Here is a 20,057-nt window from a genome sequence, read left to right as displayed (position 1 = left end):
GAAATTTAATTAAGTACTTATGTTGAATTTAGTGAAATTGGTTTTGATTGCATCAAGATAACTGATAACGTCGCATAGAAGGAGGTAAATTTAGAAGGACGTGTTATATTTCATAGGATATATTTTGGGTGATGTTTTTTCTTCACTTTCTACCCTTTCCACAACCCCATTTCTGCTACAGTAGGAACACAAAGACATTTTGTTTCTGGCTTGTTTAGGCTCCCTTCAATTTTTAAAAACTGAATGTGAAGCAAACTTAACTCTAAAGGCTACCCTTACTCTTAACATTTAAAGTATCAAAAATATTTTTGGACAAATGAAAAGATAACATATTTTTGAGGAAATTAATGCATTCAAATTACTAGCAATCTTTAGGTTGACTTTTTCTACTATTACAAATTTTAAGTCTTTCAGTTCTTTTCATGGAAGTTTCAGGGCTCTATCCTGAGTCATTTAACTTCTATTAACAGATCTGTCCTGGCTTCTTATTGGCATTATTCCTGTGCCACCCACATAGAACTCCAAATGCGGATCCAAGGATTGCTGAGCTGTGAACACTCTATTTGTGTAATTCTGCCAGTGACCACCCTTAAACCTCAAAAGAATCAAAGGAAAGCAAAGATATGCTGAAATTTTAAAAAGTTTTAAAAAAGCCTTGAGGACACTTACAAGAATGTGAGTTCTTCTATACTGCATCCTGTCAAATATGAGTCCAAAGGGTCAGGACCACCTATGTACAGCTTTCAGCAGCTAGGGGCTCTGGACATGATCTGTGGTAAAGTTGAATGCACACATATACCAGCCTGCCCAACGCGCCATGAAAAAAATCAAGACTAACCACAACCTGAAAGAGGAAACTCCCATCTGGTGCAAAAAGTGGATGAATTGTGAGCCTTGGATTCAAATATCCTCTTTTACCTTTCTCAATCCATAAATACGATTTGTGTGTATATGTGCGTTGTATGCGCATGCAAACTTTGTACCTTAAACCGTAACATAAAGACATGAAAGAGTAGGGCTTCCCCATCCAGCAACTATGGATTAGGCAAAAGTTAAACAAAAAGAAAATATAGTAGTCATTTGAATCTTAACTACTAACTTTCTAGCCAACATCACCAACAATAAAAGCTTTGTTTTGTCGTGATTACAATTTGTAATTTCAATTTTATTCAGTGTTCTGAATTAAAGCGAAGAGAACATCAGTTAATTATAAGTTAATTTTGCCATAATCTGGAATAAATTAGATGATTGTTTAGTTTACATAAATATATTCCAATCATAAATTGGAATTTCAGACTTTGAAGGGAGCTTTGAAGTTACTTCCCATCCAAACCTCTCATTTTAGAGATGAAAAAAATAGGGGAGCCGATATGATTAAATGACCTGCCCAAGGTCATACAGCTAATTAAAAGCTAAGCAAGAACTAGATATCATGTCCCCTGCTTTCACATTAGGGGGTTTGTTTTGTTTCTATTACACCTCAGCTTTTTGGTTAGTCATAATAAGAGGTGGCAGTGGCCCAGATTAAAGAAAATAGCAAATAGACCTTCTGTCCCTTTCTTTGTTCTTTGGCTCTTTGCAAATGGGACTGCTTTGTTGTTAGTTTAATTATTTTTATGTGCTCTGCATCGTCTAACACAGCGTACATTTTTTTCAGCAAAAATGTTAATTATACTGAATAAATAGGGACATTAACTGATATATCTTTTGAGAAACAGCAGATTCATGTTGATATTAGCATTACGGATGGTGAAAGAAAGCTGTTAGCCAGGTGGAGAATGATAGAGGAGGAAGCTGGTTTGGAATTTATGTTTTCCATTTCCATACCACAAAGAACAAACCACATGGAAGCAATAGAGACTTAACAGGAAAATACAAACAGCAGTATTATTCACATCATGTGAATAAGTCATTCCTTTTTCTCATTATCCTTCTCATGTTGCTAATGAATCATGTGTAACTCTCTTTCTTAAAATTTGTTCCTTCTTTCTCAGATATAACTTAAATCATCTCCCTATTGTATGTGGTACAACTAGCCCTAAGCTTATAAGGTTTCAAAATAGATTGCTAATTACAATTTTTGCAGAAGCAGTATTGTGTCTTATAAAGAGGATTTGAACTTAGAAGACATAGTATTGTGTCTTATAAAGAGCATTTGAAAATTAGAAGACATAGTTTCTAGACCTGGACCTGTCAATAAGAAATTGTGTGATTTTTGGACCAGTTGTGCAAAGCCACTGGTGATCTCCCATCTCCCTTCCAACTTTAAGATTATGCGGCTCAATATCCTTTCTTAATGAAGTCACAAATAATTATTGAACACTACTTAGGCATTTATTACTACTTAAAAAGGTAGCTATCTCATTTGGAAAGAGCAAACTCAACATACCATGTTATCAATAACCAAGAAAAGACTCAAGTGACTTGTTAAGCACCAAGGGGGTTGGAAGGGATAAAAAGAGCTATATAAGGCCAGGCACAGCAGCTAACATGTGTCATATCAGCACTTTGGGAGGCCAAGGCAGGAGAATCACTTGAGCCCAGGAGTTTGAGACCCACTTGGGCAACATGGAAAGACCCCATCTCTGCAAAAGATACAAAAATACTTTAGCCAGGTGGGGTGGCACACACCTGTAGTCTCAGTTACTTGGGAGGCTAAGATGGAAGAATCTTTTGCATCTGGGATGCAGAAGTTGCAGTGAGCTGTGATTGTGCCACTGCATTTCAGCCTAAGTGAAAGAACCAGATCTTCTCAAAAAAAAAAAAAAAAAAAGAGAGAAAGAGAGAGAGAGGAGGGGGGGAATATAAAATAGGTTCTCTGCCCTCAAAGGCTTTAACAAACCAGCTAGGGAAACAAAACCCACAGATAAGAGAATAAGTAAAGTTCACATTATTATTGTTCATGTAAAGGGTCTAATTGGTGTCCAGTTGATTTTATCTGGATAACGTTTTTTAAACAAGTACTAAGTTAGGCTGCATAATCTTTGAACTCTGTAAACATACAGAGAGAGAAAAATGCGACCTAGAATATGAACGCATACCCTAAAACCAAGACTACAGCAAGAGCAGCCAAAGTACCTCTTTCACACTGACAGACAGTGAAACCAGTGCAGTCACACAGGGCCCCACAGTTGGGGTTTGATGCTCTATGGTTGCTGCCTGGAAATTCTTAATAACATTATCTTTGAATATGGATTTTCTGAGTGAAGTCCAATGGGACAATGGAGCATGCACCAGGACCTTTGAGCTTCAGCTCCACGTGGTCCTGCCTCCCTCTAACTGCCCTGGACAGGTTCTCAACATTCTGCTCCAACTCCCTCTCATCCTCCACCCCAGTTATTTCTCCCTCTTCTCCCCACAATGACTGTCATCCTCTGATCCTGGCAGAAGCATGAGGATAACATAAAGAGAATAGAGTTAGGTGTCTGCATTCTGGCATCTGAGGACAGAACATGGTGGCAGTCCCTGAGCCCTGGGCTGACAGTACCACTGCTCACACATCTGTTGATCAGCCCAGCAGAGGCTGCATCTAGGTAGTGGGGACAGCCTTTCTCCTATCCCACCTAGATCCTGAGCACATTTCAGCCCTGAATTTAAAGATGCTTGAGGATTACTCATCTCCTGTGGATTGAGGCAGCACACTCAATTTCCATAGACCCTAGCCCCACTGAGTGGTGTGGGCTCATGGCTGACAGGAGCAGAACCTGGGAAGTGACACACATGTCCTTGTTCAGCTGTGAGGATTCACACTCACCCCAAGAGTACCCCCTGCTCCATGCCTCGGAGAAATCTTCTCTTCCTTCTTCCACCTTTCGGTTCATATTTGTCTCTTCTGGCCCACTAGAGGCAGAAAATGTTCCGTTCATTTTTATATTGTGCTCTGACACTTGCATTTAAAACTGGCATTACACAATATAAAAATAAATGGAAAATTTGCACTACACATTAAACATCTAAATTTTTCTTGACTTAGAATGACATCAAATAGCAACTAAAAACATCAAGACAAGGTTGAGAGAGAGAAACACCATGGAAGGAAGAAAAAAGCCTCATACATACTGATATGGTTTGGCTCTGTGTCCCCACCCAAATCTCATCTTGAATTGTAATTCCCATGTCTTGAGGGAGGAACTGGTGGGATTGGTTGGATTATGGGGGTGGTTTCCCCCATGCCGTTCTCATGATAGTAACTGAGTTTTCATGAGATCAGACACTTTAAAAGTATTTGTCAGTTCTACCCCGCCATCCCCGCCGCCCCCACCGCCCCGTCCCTTTCTCTCCTACTTCACTGTGGTAAGATGTGGCCTGGCTTCCCCTTCACCTTCCTCCATGATTGTAAGTTTCCTGAGGCCTCCCCAGCTGTGTGTGACTGTGAGTCAATTAAAGCTTTTATCTTTATAAACTACTCAGTCTCTGGTATGTCTTTATAGCAGTATGAAAACAGACAAATACACCCACCTTTAATGGTGTTTTTCCCCCTGATTTTTGACAAGGACTTCACATTTTTATTTTGCACTAGGCTTTACAAATTATATAGTTAGCTCCATAAACAAAAAGAGGAATTCTGTCTTTAAAAAGTTTACTGACTTGCAATTATGTCTATATAACTGCAAAAAGTTTAAAGATTTCCAGTAATTCCTAATCTCTTACTTTTTTTTTTTAACTTTGCCACCTCATCATTTCCCTGAAGACTCCTCAATCTTCCAGAAAACCTGAGTTTTAATATCTGATTCTTGGAAACAATTGTTTCATTATCACTTGTACCATTTTTGTCAGTCATTTTGAATCAAAAGTATTCACTAAATACAAACTAAATGGGAGAAAGAGAGCACCTAAAAGAATAAGCAGTATCTACTACACAATACTCTCAATTTGGGATAGCAGAGCCCAAATTGGCATAAAAATATATCCCACTAGGTGTCATAGGATGAGAGAGTACATTAATACTCAAAGCATGGGGAAAAGATATTAAACATGCATAATCATGATTTTGCTTAACATATTTGTAAAGAAAAATACTATACAAATTATGGAACAAAACACTTGAAAGCTATATATCATTAACGAACCATGTGCTTACAATTTTGTATCTTGCATTCTTCACTTAATCCTTAAATATTTCTCCCAATGTATCTACTATAATTTGCGTATTATTTTCTTACTTTTGGATATTAGTTGTTTCTGGTTTTGTGCTTCAAACTCCCATATTTCAAATTACTTCCTTAGGATATATTCCACTTGGGACAAATAATATGATATTGATAAAGGATATCTGTACTTTCAAATTGCTTTAAAAAAAATGTTACAGAAATTTCTAGTCCAACAAACGAGCATTTCAGTGTCTTAGTCCATTTTCTGGAACTATGACAGAATATCAAGGATTGAGTAATTTATGACGTTTACCAGGCTCATGGTTCTTGAGGCTGGGAAGTCCAAGAGCATGGTACCTGGCATGGATGAGAGTCATCACAGATAGAAGAGCAGAAGACAGAGGGCAAGAAAGTAAGTGTGAGAGACAACTAACTTTTGTAACAATGGCACTCCCACAATAACTGAATTATTCTCACAATAACAACAGTAATCAATTCATTAGGGAGTATCCTTCATGACTCAATTGCCTTCCAAAGTCCCTCCTCTCAACACTGCCACAATGGCAGCCAAGTTTTCAACGCATAAACTTTTGGGGGACACATTCAAACCACAGCATACAGTATCCGTTTCAACACTTAAATTTGTTGCCTAATTATCAATTAATTAATCATTTTCCAATTCAAAAAGTAAATCATATCTTATTGCTTTAATTTGTACTTCTTTACTAGTAAGATTGAACATTTACTAATCATTTTTAATATCTCTTCATATATGTCACATATATATATATATATATATATATATATATATATATACCTTTACAAGAATTAATAGGATATTACAGCATTAGTTCTGGGTTTACATCCTACCAGCATAGCAATGCTATTGAAAATAAATTCTCCTTCCCAAAGTGACTATCACCGGCTTGGATAGGACAACACACACACACATTCTTGACCAGTCATCATGGGTAAAGATAGAGTAGTACCTTCATTTTCAAGGTCTTGTTCCTATGCCCAACCCGTCATGCTGGTGGATGGAGTCAGCCCTAATTGAGCTGGGAGCAACAAACATCACTGCTCATTGCAAATTCCTGAAACAGACTCAGGAAAACTACACAGTCTTCTAACTTTAGACATCATAGCATAGGGTGTTCAGTGTATTTCCATACCTTCAATTGGGTATAAATGCTTCTGAGCTAAAGGAAATTGTGGAACAGCTTATCACAAAGTGACCATTTGTAAAAGACAGAATGTACTTGCAGGTGATCAACTATCAAGTACTTAACTTCCCACATACAAAAACTGATGCTTCCTTTTAGAACTAGGCATCTGTTAAAAGGAAGCATTGGATGAGATCTATTGTATACAGTATTTTATGAAAATATCAAGTTGTATCTTTAATGCATGTCCAAACAAATCTTACCTTGACACATCAACCATTATTATCCTTTCCTCTGAGTAAAATTTGTCTGGATTGAAGTAGAACAGTAAAAACCTTTGCTTAAAAAAAAAAAATGGAAAAGTATCTCTTAAGAGAGATCCTTTCAGGTTATAGTGTTCAGAGAGTTGTAAACCATGAGAAGTTGATTGAAATGAATTTTGAAATCTTAAAGTTTAACAATGCAGATAAGTATACAATAAAAAACTTCTCTAAAAGTGTAAACAAAAGGAGTGATTACATAAGATTACTTCTTGTTTATTTGGTCTTTTTAGTATACTCTTTCTGCTTATATTTTGATCACAAAGAAACCAAGTAGAATTGTAAGTTAGTATTATGTTCTTCCCTTCTATTTTTCACTGCCCTTTTCATTGCTGTAGGGAGTGGGGAGGTGTGAAGGTGTGGGGGGTATGAGGATGCACAAAGAAGCTAAGTACTTGTCTGAAGTCACACAGACAATCGCTAACAGAGCCAGAAACCAAAATCCTGTTTTCTCTAGTCTAATCCATGAAATTCCTCTAACAAGCGTCATAACCTCAGCAATTGGATTTTTCTGGGTGTTCATTCTAATGGCTAGAAGTCAAGCAAACTATAAATGCCACCAGCAAGTGCTAAATAGGAATCAGTGAGCACCCAGAGCTGAACCCAAATCCCAACTCTAAATCCTCTGTAGTTGATTCATTTTTCACATTTTTTTTTTTTTTAGTTCTCCTGGATATTATTTTAGCTCTAGAAAGAGAGTTGGTTGAAAAACTTGGCATCAACTGTGCAAACAAAATGAAATGAATACTTTTTTTTTAAAGTTTATTTCTTCAAAACATTGGGTTAGAGGCTGTGGAAGCAGCCGTAGTTAATTAAACAAATGCTAACAAAACTCATGTTTTCAGTGGAGCAGGCATGGTTTCTGCCATCTGTCTTTTGCAATTGCAGAGTCTCCATACAGTAGAAGTGGTAAAATAAATCATAATTGGTTTCTTCCCTAACAAACATTTTTCATGAAAATGATCACTGTTCTTTACTAGCAGAATGAAAAAAATATGACAAAGTAGATATAAAAGGAATAGAATTTCCAAGAAGTCTTTTGAAAAGGTCCTGATTTTAGTGATATTCTGTCCATTTCCTATTCAAAACACATATGCAGTTTTCACCTATTCCAAAGCAGACATCATTTTAAAAAGGGGGAGATTTTAAACAGATAGATGAACACATGTTTCTGGATTTTGAAGATAGCAGAGTACCTACAAATGCCTTGAAAACCTGTAGTTAAGGAAAATGCAGAAAAATGAGATACCACATGTGCTATACAATATAAAATAAGTTGAGAATCAGGAATGGAATAGGATTTGGTTTTCTACCTTAGATAAATCACAAATATGTGAAGGGTTTTTTTTTTATTTGCAGAGCTGGAATAAAAACATTACTCTTATTCAGAAGGGCATTTTATAGTTACCAAGTAAGAGGATTTTAAAAGCAAACACTTAGTAGTATTATTACAATCATGTCAGATTCTTACCTCTAAAATTATTTATAATGCAGAATCATATAAATCCCACTTAACAAAATATTTCTTCACTATTTATCTTCATTTTCATTGTCACTGATTTGTTGTCTTAATTTAAAATGGCACGATTGCATAATCAGACTACTGCAACCATCCCCCAACTCATATCTCTACCTTCTTTTTTGCTGAGGGTTGACTTTAAAGACTTGAAGCCATGAAAGGCTTATAGCTCCCTCTCCTAATCCTCTACATAATTTGAATAAAACTATGCTCTATATTTTTTAAAGTTTCTAACATGTGATTCTGGAAAACAGTTTGCCTTTTTCTGGTTTTCAAGATAGGCTTGTGACTTTTTTCACTTAAGTAACACTATTGTTTGATACAGAATTGCCTCTTTGGCTGCTCTGCATTTCTACATTAATTAGAATCTAGAACCAAGTTCGATAGCTTAAAAAAAAAAAAAAAAAGCCATACAAGTCATAGCTCCATATTCATGAATCTTAATTAAAATTTCAAGCTCAAAAATCACTCTGCACAGTACAACAGAATTGCCACTTACGTGGCACTTTATATTTTTGCAAGAGAAAATGCTTTGGAGAAGCACATATCTGTTGTTTTTGCCTACTGTGTTTTTGCCTACTAGCATTCAGTAACTGTTCTTTCCAGAGTCATCCTTCACTCACTGGTTATACTCTTGAGAGGATGTAAATTTAAAAAAAATGAGCATGTGGTCCAGGCTAGTCCAATCAGAAGGCCTCTTCCTGGAATCTGCATCTGGAACAAGTAACAAAGACTAAAAAAATTCAAGTTTATTCATCCTGATGGTTATGACCTTAAGAATTGTCCACTGGTTCCCACTACCTTTATTTCTGGAAATATTCGTCTTTAAAAATTAAAGTCAAATAAACTTCTATTTTTAGTGTGGTTACATTTAGAATCAATTCATCACCACATTAAAAGCCGACAAACAAATAAAGCCTCCCTATGCCAAGCTAGCTGTGTTTTGATCTTTGTCAAATAAGACCTGAAGGCCCAGTTGTCTAAGTGGCTGTATTAAAGAAAAAATGATTCAATGATACTTATTAAAATATGGTAAAGCATACTTTACTCAGGATCATCAAGATAGGTATAGGGCCCACTGCCATGGGACTTTGCAGTAGGGCAGAGAAATTGGGCTTAACACAAAATATAGTAAGGGCAAATGGGAATTTATAAAATTTTATAATCCAGTCAGATTTTCATAAAATTTATAAAATTTATAATTTTTTCTTTTTCTTTCTTTTTTTTTTTTTTTTTTTTTTTTTTTTTTTTTTTTTTTTTTTTTTTTTTTTTTTTTGAGACAGGGTCTCACTCTGTCACCCAGGCTGGAGTGCAGTGGTGCAATCTCATCTCACTGTAGCTCCTGCCTCCCAGGTTTGAGCAATTCACCTGTCTCACCCTCTGGAGTAACTGGGATCACAGGTGCCTGCCACCATGCCCAGCTAATTTTTGTAGTTTTAGTAGAGACAGTGTTTTGCCATGTTGACCAGGCTGGTCTCCTAACTCCTGACCTCAAGCAGTCCACACGCCTCAGCCTCCTAAAGTGCTGGGATTACAGGTGTGAGCCACCACACCCAGCCAACAGGATTCTTGCTGAAGACAAACCAAGGTAATCAGATCTTGCTAGGGGGATGATGGAAGAGAGGAACCCAATCAGATCCTAAGGGTAATCAGATAGTGAGAGTGGGAGGATCTTTGCTAAACTGACTTGGCAAAGTTCTTACTAAAACTAATCTTATAAGGAAGTACACGAAAGCACCTAGCAGATGGTTCAGGAACTTGACTAAAGTTTGGTCAAGCAAAGAATCTTTTCCCAAGCTTTTAAATACGACTCTATTCTAAAATCAGAACACTTATTGTATAATGAAGAATCTGACTGGCTTTTGTCCCTGCTTCTTCGGAGACACTAAATTCTTGGGATTTCACAAGTCATAGGAGTATCTTTGTTACTTTTGAGCCTCTTGGATCACACCAAGAGGCTCTTTCATTTTATGTTAAAGGATGCAATGACTCAAGATGATGGAGGCTGGGCACCAGAATGACCAACCATATAATTAGAAGGTGGGGACTTTGTGTCATGAGGAAGGCAAGCTTCTAGTCCACAGGGAAGAGCACAGAATTTGTGGAAGCCTCCTTCCCAAACCTTGCCCCACGTGTTCCTTCACCTGACTGGTCTTGATTTGTATCCTTCATAATAAAATTGCAGTCATAAGTACAGCACTTTCCTAAGTTCTGTGAGCCTTTTGAGCGGATTATCTAAGGGCCTCAGAGGAACTCTCTGAATCTTGAGCCAGTCTTTCAAAAATGCAGGTGCCCTGAGAACTCTACTTGAAGCTGGCCTCTGAAGTGGGGGCAGGCTCACTGGGCACCATGCCCTTTAACTTGTGGGCACCAACTCCAGATGATGAATGTCAGAATTTATATTGCAGTGCACCAGAAAGTGTAAGGATAGCAACTTTTCTCTGCTTACATTTAAAATCCAGTCAGATTTTCCACAGCAGTGCAAAGTGCAGGTGTCCGATTCTTCCCTTTGGTGCTGCATTGGTATGTGCGCAGCGATCACACTCATTCCTCAGCATGTCCCTTGTCCCTCCTCATGGTACGGTCAGATTCCTCCCCATTAATGCAAATCAAGGGTCCTGAGGATCAAAGTGTCTTTGATGAAAAAACAGGGTATGAGAAAGATTCATTTACTCATCCACCAAATATTTAATGGGCACCAACTCTGTGCCAAGCATAGTTCTAGGCTCTGAATATGAGCCATGAAGAAAGGCAAAAATCCTGCCGCTGGGGCTTCCATTATTTAAAAGATCATCTTCCAGGCCGTGCACCCAAAAGGGGCTCCACATGTGTTCCTGTGATGAGTAAATGAACACTTCTTACCCCTTAAAGAAAAGTTATTTTCTGCAATAGAGTTTGGTGGCAACACACACTATTTCTCTGTACACTCACAATATAGAACAATTCTGTGACAATATGGATGGGGAATTTTCCCCATAGGCCAAGCAGTTCTCCAGTAGATACCAAGTGGCCTCTAACTGAATTCAATTCTGACACTATCTACTTGGGATACTGTCAGATCCCACAGATTAAGGCCTCAGTCTCACAAGATTGTCCCCTACTTCAGACACCAATTGCCAATCCCAGGTTGTCACCTGTGCTTCTTACCTACTAACCACAAATGAGCGTTCCCATTCCAATAATCTGCCAGGACTGCTCACAGAACTCAGGGAAACACTCCACTTACCAGTAGGTTTGATTTGGCCAGGGAGGCGGCCAACGCTTAGATAGCCATGTGAAGCTTGTCCCCTAGTTGAGTGGCTGAGGTGACACTGTAGCCTAGGGTGCCACTACCCAGCCCAGCCGCCGCTAGAGAGGATGCTAGAGAGAGACCAGCGACCATTGGGAGGAAGACTGCTCGTCTGTTTTGGTAATTAGGGGAAGGTGGAAAAAGGGACAGGAGTTCGGCCTGTCCATATACCTCTAACTGCAGGACCAAAGTGACAGGCACACAAGGGAAAGGGAAGGAAGAATTAATAACTTTAGTTAAGGTTCCATTACACCAGAAATATCCTCCTGGTGGCGCGTAGAGGGAGGACTTTACCTTTACTGTGGTGTTACAGCTGGAACTGGAGCTGCTGTCTGTCCCACAGCAGAGAGAGAGATTTTGAGAGTGTACGTTGAACAAGGGGATACCCGTTAAGGTGGTGCCAGGTATAATCCTCATAGACTTTACCGGACACTCCTACATCCCAACGGCTGTGCCAGGGGTCGTGGATGTTGAGGGCTAAGGAACCATTGCCGAAGCCAGTTGAGCATGCGATTGGGACGGCTTGGAGGCTGTGGCTTGTGAATAACACAAGAGCTGTATGGGCACCTCCCATAGGTGGTGTTCCACCAATGACAGTAGTCCTTGGTTTGGTCATATAGAAAACACAGCCAGTGCCAAGACTGAAACCCATGATCGCAACCGAGTACGGCACTTTTACCATGTGGGATGAGGATGGAGACAGTAGACTGACAGCCGCCTGTTTGGCAGTTTGCCTGTGCAAGATAATGGGTCCTGGTGGTGGCGCCCTCAGTCCAGGATTCCTGGATGTAGAAGCGCCAAACATATGAGTTGGCCTCAAGAGGAGATATAAGAAGGACTGTCAGGAGCAGGCTCTGAAGGGTTAGGGGGCAACGGGTCGGGGCCACAGGTGAGGCAGAAGCGGGTGGGACCCAGGGGTTCAGATTTCCACTGATCATTTTGGGGGACCAGTTTGAGGCAGGATTCTGAAATGGTACCGTGGAGTGTGACCCAGGAATTTGGCTGCTATGGGGGTGGTTAGGATAACAATGTGGGGTCCCGACCACCTGGGTTGCAAGGATCCTGGTTCGAGTTCTCAGAGGAGAATGCTATTGCCCGGTTGGAGAGGCACCACTGGGTGGGAGTCCTCTGGTCCTGGAACAACAGGGAGGGAGCGGTCTGCGTGCTCGCTTAACAGGTGGCGGAGAAGAGAGAGGAATGGAAGGTAGGAAGCCAGTGGGGGTGGTTTTACAGGGAGATTGTGAGAAACCAGGAAAGGCTGGCCAAACAGCAATTCGAAGGGGCTAAGACCTGTTGGCCCCTGTGGGGTGGCCTGGACTCAGGCCAGAGTAAGAGGTAGGAGTGTGGGCCAAGAGAGTTTTACCTCGATGGTAAGTTTGGCCAAATGGTCTTTAAGGATGCCGCGAGCCCATTCAACTTTTCCCGATGACTGAGGGTGGTAGGGGATGTGCAGTTTCCAGGAGATGTTGAGAGACTTGGCTACCAGCTGGACCACCTGGGGTGTAAATGCTGGGCCATTGTCTGACTGGATGGTTGCAGGTAAGCCAAAACGAGGGATGATTTCTTGAATTAAGAGGGAGGCCACCATGTCCGCAGTTTCCCTGGAGGTGGGAAAGGCTTTAATCCATGCAGAAAAGGTGTCTACAAAGGTTAAGAGGTAGCGGAGTTTTTTTATGAGTGGGCATATTGGTAAAATCAATCTGCCAGTCTTGGGCCAGCAGGTTGCCGTGCATTTGGTGGGTAGGAAACTGTGGCTTGAAGCCTCCCTGAGACGAGACCTTAGAGCAAGTAACACATGCCTTGTGTACCTGCTCAATTGTCTGTTGCAGACCTGGTGAGAAAAGGAGGGGCTGCACAAAGTGGTACAACGCCTTGGGCCCTATATGTAAGGATTGGTGGATTTCAGCAATAATTTTAGAGGCCTATTCCCATGAAAGGGCAATCCTGTCGTTTAAGAAGAACCAGCCCTCATCAGACTCAGTTCCTCCTCTTATATGAGGGCCTGTTTGTCTGATGGCGAGTAAACCAGCAGCATGGCCATGGTGAGGAACAGGACCGGAGTGGGGGCTAGCCTGGTACTGGTTAAGGATTTTGCTGCCGCATCTGCCCTTGCATTGCCCCAGGAAACGGCATCCTGCTGGGCCTGGTGCCCTCGGCAGTGGTTGACGGCAACTTCTTTGGGCAGTGATAGGGCCTGCAGGAAATTAGAGATTTGGGTAGCATTAATTATGGGGTACCCTTTGTGGTAAGGAATTCCCACTCTTTCCAGAGGGCAGAGTGGCAGTGGGTAATAAGAGAAGCATATTTTGAGTCAATATAGATATTTGCTTGCTTTCCCTGTGCTAGTGTAAGAGCTCAGGTTAGGGCAATGAGCTCCGCCTTTTGTGATGTGGTTAATGAGTAGTTACTGGGCCAGCAGGTGGGTGATGATAGGCTTCAGGCCTTGACTGTGGGTTTTTGAGATGGAGAACTAAGGACGTGAGGGAAAGTGGGTAGGATTTTTAGAAGTATTTTAACTGGCATGTGGTGTCTGGCCACTACAGGTTTAGAGGTATCCCTTACCAAGGGATTAACTACATCAGGAGGAATAGGGGCTTGGGGTGAGGAGTTAAGACAGGGCGTGGTGTCGGTCAGGAGGGGCAGTAGGAGGTGGGCGGGTGATGGGCTTGAGTGTGGGGTCCAGTTAGTTGGAGAATGGCCCCCACAGTCTGGAGAATATCTTGTCCTAAAAGGGGGACTGGGCATGAGGGTATGATTAGAAAGGAGTGGGGGAAGGGGTGTCCTCAAGGACACAGGCTAAGAGATGAATTTGGTTAGGACAGGAAGGCTTTCCGTTAATTCCCATAACTGAAACCTGGGAAGGTATGCTAGGTCCTGTGTAGGAAGGCAATACAGAATATGTAGCCTCCATGTCCACTTAAGGAGGAAATGGACTTACCCACTACCTGCAGCGTTACCATGGGCTCGGCTAGGGTGATGGGGGTCCTCGAGTTCAGGCCTTGTCAGTCGTCCAGCAAGCCAAGAAGTTCCAGTGACGGGACCACCTCCTGCGGACTGGCCTGCCCTCCGCACAGAGGTGGAGGGATGGAATCCTTTAGCCCTGCCCCTCTCCCAGGAGCCCAGCCCCTCTAACCAGGACTGAGGAGGATTGGAGGGAAGAAGGGAGGGAGGGAGCCAGAGTGTGAAGGGCACAGCTGCTGGCAATGCCCCATTCCCTGCTCCAGCACTTCCCAGCCTTTCCAGGAGCTCAGACCCACCCCTGCTCAGGGAGTCAGGTGCCCAGGGAGTCAGGTGCCCAGGGTAAGGAATAAGTCTGAGGAAAGGGGGTAGAGGCAGGACCGTGACAGTCTCAGGGACCAATCCCTGCCTCTGCCCCTCATGTGGCCAATTTGGGGAGAGAGAAATATCATCTAGGAGATTCAGCTTAATTTGCTTTGATTCAGCAACCATTTATTGAGCATCTATTATGTGCCAGGCACTGTGTGGAGCACTGGGAATATACACAAAGCCATAAGCATTGGGGACTGCCAGGTCAGCACTGTAGGGACCAAGATTAACTTTTTGGTGCATCTAATTCCACCTCTGCAAGACGCTGCTTCCAAGGCTACAGTTGGGGAAGATGAAGAGATTCTAGAATCTGAGCCCTGGGAAGGGAGACACAGCAGGGAAGAGGGGGCATACAACAGGGTCAAGGGTACAGAGGCCAGGCAGAGTGGGTGCAGAGTGGGGCATGAGCAAGCAGCCTGGTAACACCTGTGTGAGGTGAGTGAGTTGAGCCCATCTGGAAATGCTAAACTCATCAGAAAAAAAAAAAAAACCATACACCCCAACTGGAGAAAATGAAGGTCTGTTTGTGTGAGAAGTTTCTGACTTTACCTGGAGCCGAGTCAGTTTAAAGAGTCGAATGAAATACAGGGGTATAGGAAAAGCAGGACAAAGGCCCTAGGACCTCACTGGGTCTCCAAGCAGGCCATTCCTGCCTGGCCCCACAGGGATCCATTGGGAGGGTGGCCAGAGGAGCAAGGGGTAAAACTCCACAGGGAAAAGAAAAGCCCTAGCTGAACTTTGTAACAATTTGAATGGGCTGAGAAGCCTTCTGGCCAGAACTCAGGGAAGGGCACAAATCTGGTGTGCAGACTCCACAGGTGGAGTAGGAACCATACCATTTTCTTTTGCAGCTGGTAAGTGGGTATCCTGGGGCAAGTTTTCAAGCTCATCTCACCCACTGCCTGGAAACAGACTAGGGGTTGTTGGACAAGGCATGGTAGGAGTGAGAACAGCCCTTCAGTTTGTGTGGGATCTGGGTGAGGTCTGTGACTTCCAGCTTATTTCCACTTCCCTGACAACTTGCAAGACTCAGCAAAGGCAGCCATAATCCTCCTAGCTACACAATTCCAGTGACCTGAGAATCTTACTCCCAACCCCCACAGCAACCTCAGCAAGACATGCCTGAAGAGAGTCTGAGCTCACACATGCCTAGTCCTGCCCCCAGCTAATGGCCCTTCCCTGCCCACCCTGATAGTGGAAGACAAAGGCATATAATCTTGAGAGTTCTAGGGCCCTACCCACTGCTGGTCCCTCTCCATACTTTTACAGCTGATGCTCTCTGGAAAGCACCACCTCCTACCAGGAGGCCAACCAGCACAAAAATAGAGCATTAAACCACCAAAGCTAAGAACCCTCATGGAGTCCATTGCACCCCTCTGCCACCTCCACCAAAATAGGCGACTGGTATCCACAGCTTAGAGACCCATAGATGGTTCACATCACAGGACTCTGTGCAATCAACCCTCAGTACCAGCCAGGAGCTAGGTAGACTCACTGGGTGGCTGGATTCAGAAGAGAGACAACAATCACTGCAGTTTGGCTCACAGGAAGCCACATCCACAGAAAAAGGGTGAGAGTACTACATCAAGGGAACATTCTGTGGGACAAAAGAATCTGAACAACAGCCTTCAGCCCTAGACCTTCCTTCTGACAGAGCCTACCCTGATGAGAAGGAACCAGAAAACCAACTCTGGTAATATGTCAAAACAAGGCTCCCAGAAAATCACACTAGTTCACCAGCAATGAATCCAAACCAAGAAAAAAAAATCCCTTATTTACCTGAAAAAGAATTCAGGAGGTTAGTTATTAAGATAATGAGGGAGGCACCAGAGAAAGGCAAGGCCCAATGCAAGGAAATCCCCCAAAAAAAAAACAAGAAGTAAAGGGAGAAATATTCAAGAAAATAGGTAGCTTAAAGAAAAACCAATCAAAAATTCAGGAAACTTTGGACACAATTTTAGAAGTGCAAAATGCTCTGGAAAATATCAGCAATAGAATTGAACAAGTAGAAGAAAGACTCAGAGCTTGAAGACAGGTCTTTGAATTAACCCAATCCAACAAAGACAAAGAAAAAAGAATAAGAAAATATAAACAAAGCCTCCAAGAAGTCTTGGATTATGTTAAATGACCAAACCTAAGAATAATTGGTGTTCCTGAGGAAAAAGAAAATTCAAAAACCTTGTAAAACATATTTGATGGAATAATTAAGGAAAACTTCCCTGGCCTTGCTAGAGACCTAGACATTGAATACAAGAAGCACAAAGAACACGTGAGAAATTCATCGCAAAAAAGGTCATCATGTAGGCAGATTGTCATCAAGTTATCCAAAGTTAAGACAAAGGAAAGAATCATAAGAGTTTTGAGATAGAAGCACAAGGAAACCTGTAAAGGAAAACCTGTCAGATTCAGATTTCTCAGCAGAAATCCTATAAGCTAGAAGGGATTGGGGCTCTATTTCAGCCTCCTCAAACAAAACAATTATCAGCCAAGAATTTTGTATCGAGAGAAATTAAGCATCATATATGAAGGAAAGATACTGTCTTTCAGACAAACAGATGCTGAGAGAATTTGCCATTACCAAGCCACCACTTCAAGAACTGCTAAAAGGAGCTCTAAATCTTGAAGCAAATCCTAGAAACACATCAAAACAGAACCTCTTTAGAGCATTAATCACACAGTACCTATAAAACAAAATACAAGTTAAAAAGCAAGCAGAAAACTCACAGAAAAAAAAAATACACAGGCAACAAAGAGCATGATGAATGCAATGGTACCTCACATTTCAATACTAACACTGAATGTAAATGGCCTAAATGCTCCACTTTAAAGATACAAAATCACAGAATGGATAAAAACTCACCAACCAGCTATCTGCTGCCTTCAGGAGACTCACATAACACATAAGGACTCACCTAAACTTAAAGTAAAGGGGTGGGAAAAGGTATTTTATGAAAATAGACACCAAAAGTGAGCAGGGATAGCAATTCTTATATCAGATAAAACAAACTTTAAAGCAACAGCAGTTAAAAGAGACAAAGAGGGACATTATATAATGGTAAAAGGCCTTGCCAACAGAAAAATATCACAATCCTAAACATATGCACCTAACACTGGAGCTCCCAAATTTATAAAGTAATTACTAATAGACCTAAGAAATTACAGAGCAAAATAATAATAGTGGGGGACTTCAATACTCCACTGACAGCACTAGACAGGTCATTAAGACAGAACGTCAACAAAGACACAATGGATCTAAACTATACCTTGGAACAAATGGACTTAACAAACATATACAGAACATTTTGTCCAACAACCACAGAATACACATTCTATTCAACAGCACATGGAACTTCCTCTAAGAGAGACCACATGATAGGCCATTAATCAAGTCTCAATAAATCTAAGAAAATTGAAATTATATCAAGCACTCTCTCAGATCACAGTGGAATAAAACTGAAAATCAACTCCATAAGGAATCTTCAAAACAATGCAAATACATGGAAATTAAATAACCTTCTCCTAAATTGGGTCAAAAATGAAAGCAAGATGGAAGTTTAAAAATCCTTTGAACTGAACAGCAATGACACAACCTACCAAAACCTCTGGGACATACAAAAGGCAGTGTTAAGAGGAAAGTTCATAGCCCTAAATGCCTACAGAAAAAAAGACTGAAAGAGCACAAACTGACATTCTAGGGTCACACCTCAAGGAACTAGCAAAACAAAAACAAACTTAATCCAAACCCAGCAGAAGAAAGGAAATAACCAAGATCAGAGCAGAACTAAATAAAATTGAAACAAAAAAAAATACAAAAAATAAATGGAACAAATGATAAATAAAATTAATAGACCACTAGCAAGATTAGCCAAGATAAGAAGAGAGAAAATGCAAATAACTTCACTAAGAAATGAAACAGGAGATATTACAACTGATGGCACTGAAATACAGAAGATCATTCAAGGCTACCATGAACACTTTTATGCACATAAACTAGAAAACTTAGATGAGATGGATAAATTCCTGGAAAAATACAACCCTTCTAGCTTAAATCAGGAAGAATTAGATACCCTGAACAGACTAATCAGACTAATAACAAGCAGCAAGATTGAAATGGTAATTTAAAAACTACCAACAACAACAACAACAAAAATCCAGGACCAGACAGATTTACAGCAGAGTTCTACCAGATATTCAAAGAAGAATTGGTATCAATCTTTTTGATGCTATTCCACAAGATAGAGAAAGAAGGAATCCTCCATAATTCATTCTATAAAGCCAGCATCACCTTAATACCAAAACCAGAAAAAGACATAACCAAAAAAGAAAACTGCAGACCAATATTCTTGATAAACATAGATGTTAAAACCCTTAACAAAATACTAGCTAACAGAATCCAACAACATATCCAAAAAACAATCCACCATGATCAAGTGAGTTTCGTACTAGAGCTGCAGGAATGGTTTAACATACACAACTCAATGAATGTGATACACCACATAAACAGAATTAAAAACAAAAATCACATGATCATCTCAATAGATGCAGAAAAAGCATTCAACAAAATCCAGTATCACTTTATGGTTAAAACTTTCAACAAAATTGGCATACAAGAAACATATCTTAAGGTAATAAAAGCCATCTATGACAAACCCCCAGTCAACATAATACTGAATGGGGAAAGTTGAAAGCATTCCCTCTGATAACTGGAATAAGACAAAGATGCCCACTCTTACCACTCCCCTTCAACACAGTACTGGAAGTCCTTGCCAGATTTCCAGACAATCAGACAAGAGAAAGAAAGAAAGGACATCCAAATCGATAAAGAGGAAGTCAAATTGCTACTGTTTGCTGATGATATGATTGTTTACCTCAAAAACCCTAAAGACTGCTTTAAAAAGCTCCTAGAACTGATAAAATAATTCAGCAAAGTTTCTGGGCACAAGATTAATGTACACAAATCAGTAGCTCTTCTATACACCAACAGCAACCAAGTAGAGAATCAAATCAAGAACTCAACTCCTTTTACAATAGCTTCAAAGAAAAAAAAAAAGAGAGAGCGGGACGTCCGGCTTCAGAGCGGCAACCTTTGTTGCGCTAACGACGAAAAAGAATTAAATATGGGTGATGTTGAGAAAGGCAAGAGGATTTTTATTCAGAAGTGTTCCCAATGTCACACCGTGGAAAAGGGAGGCAAGCACAAGACTGGACCTAATCTCCATGGTATCTTTGGGCGGAAGACAGGTCAGGCCTCTGGATTCACTTACACTGAAGCCAATAAGAACAAAGGCATCATCTGGGGAGAGGATACACTGATGGAATATTTGGAGAATCCCAAGAAGTATATCCCTG

General features: G+C 40.9%; 1 long non-coding RNA gene across 1 annotated transcript; it reads left to right on the top strand.

Annotated features, from left to right (window-relative positions):
* The first annotated feature begins 2,180 nt into the window (after positions 1–2,180).
* LOC119470675 lies at positions 2,181–14,689 on the top strand. The gene is made up of 3 exons (XR_005199618.1): positions 2,181–2,192; positions 12,598–12,605; positions 14,456–14,689. It is a non-coding gene; the product is annotated as an uncharacterized LOC119470675 (long non-coding RNA).
* The last annotated feature ends 5,368 nt before the right edge of the window (positions 14,690–20,057 follow it).

This window comes from Cebus imitator, unplaced genomic scaffold (assembly GCF_001604975.1).
Source record: "Cebus imitator isolate Cc_AM_T3 unplaced genomic scaffold, Cebus_imitator-1.0 Scaffold37, whole genome shotgun sequence".
NCBI classification, from domain to species: Eukaryota; Metazoa; Chordata; class Mammalia; order Primates; family Cebidae; genus Cebus; species Cebus imitator.
The sequence above is the reverse complement of the archived record's forward strand: the minus strand, read 5'-3'. Positions and strand labels throughout refer to the sequence as shown.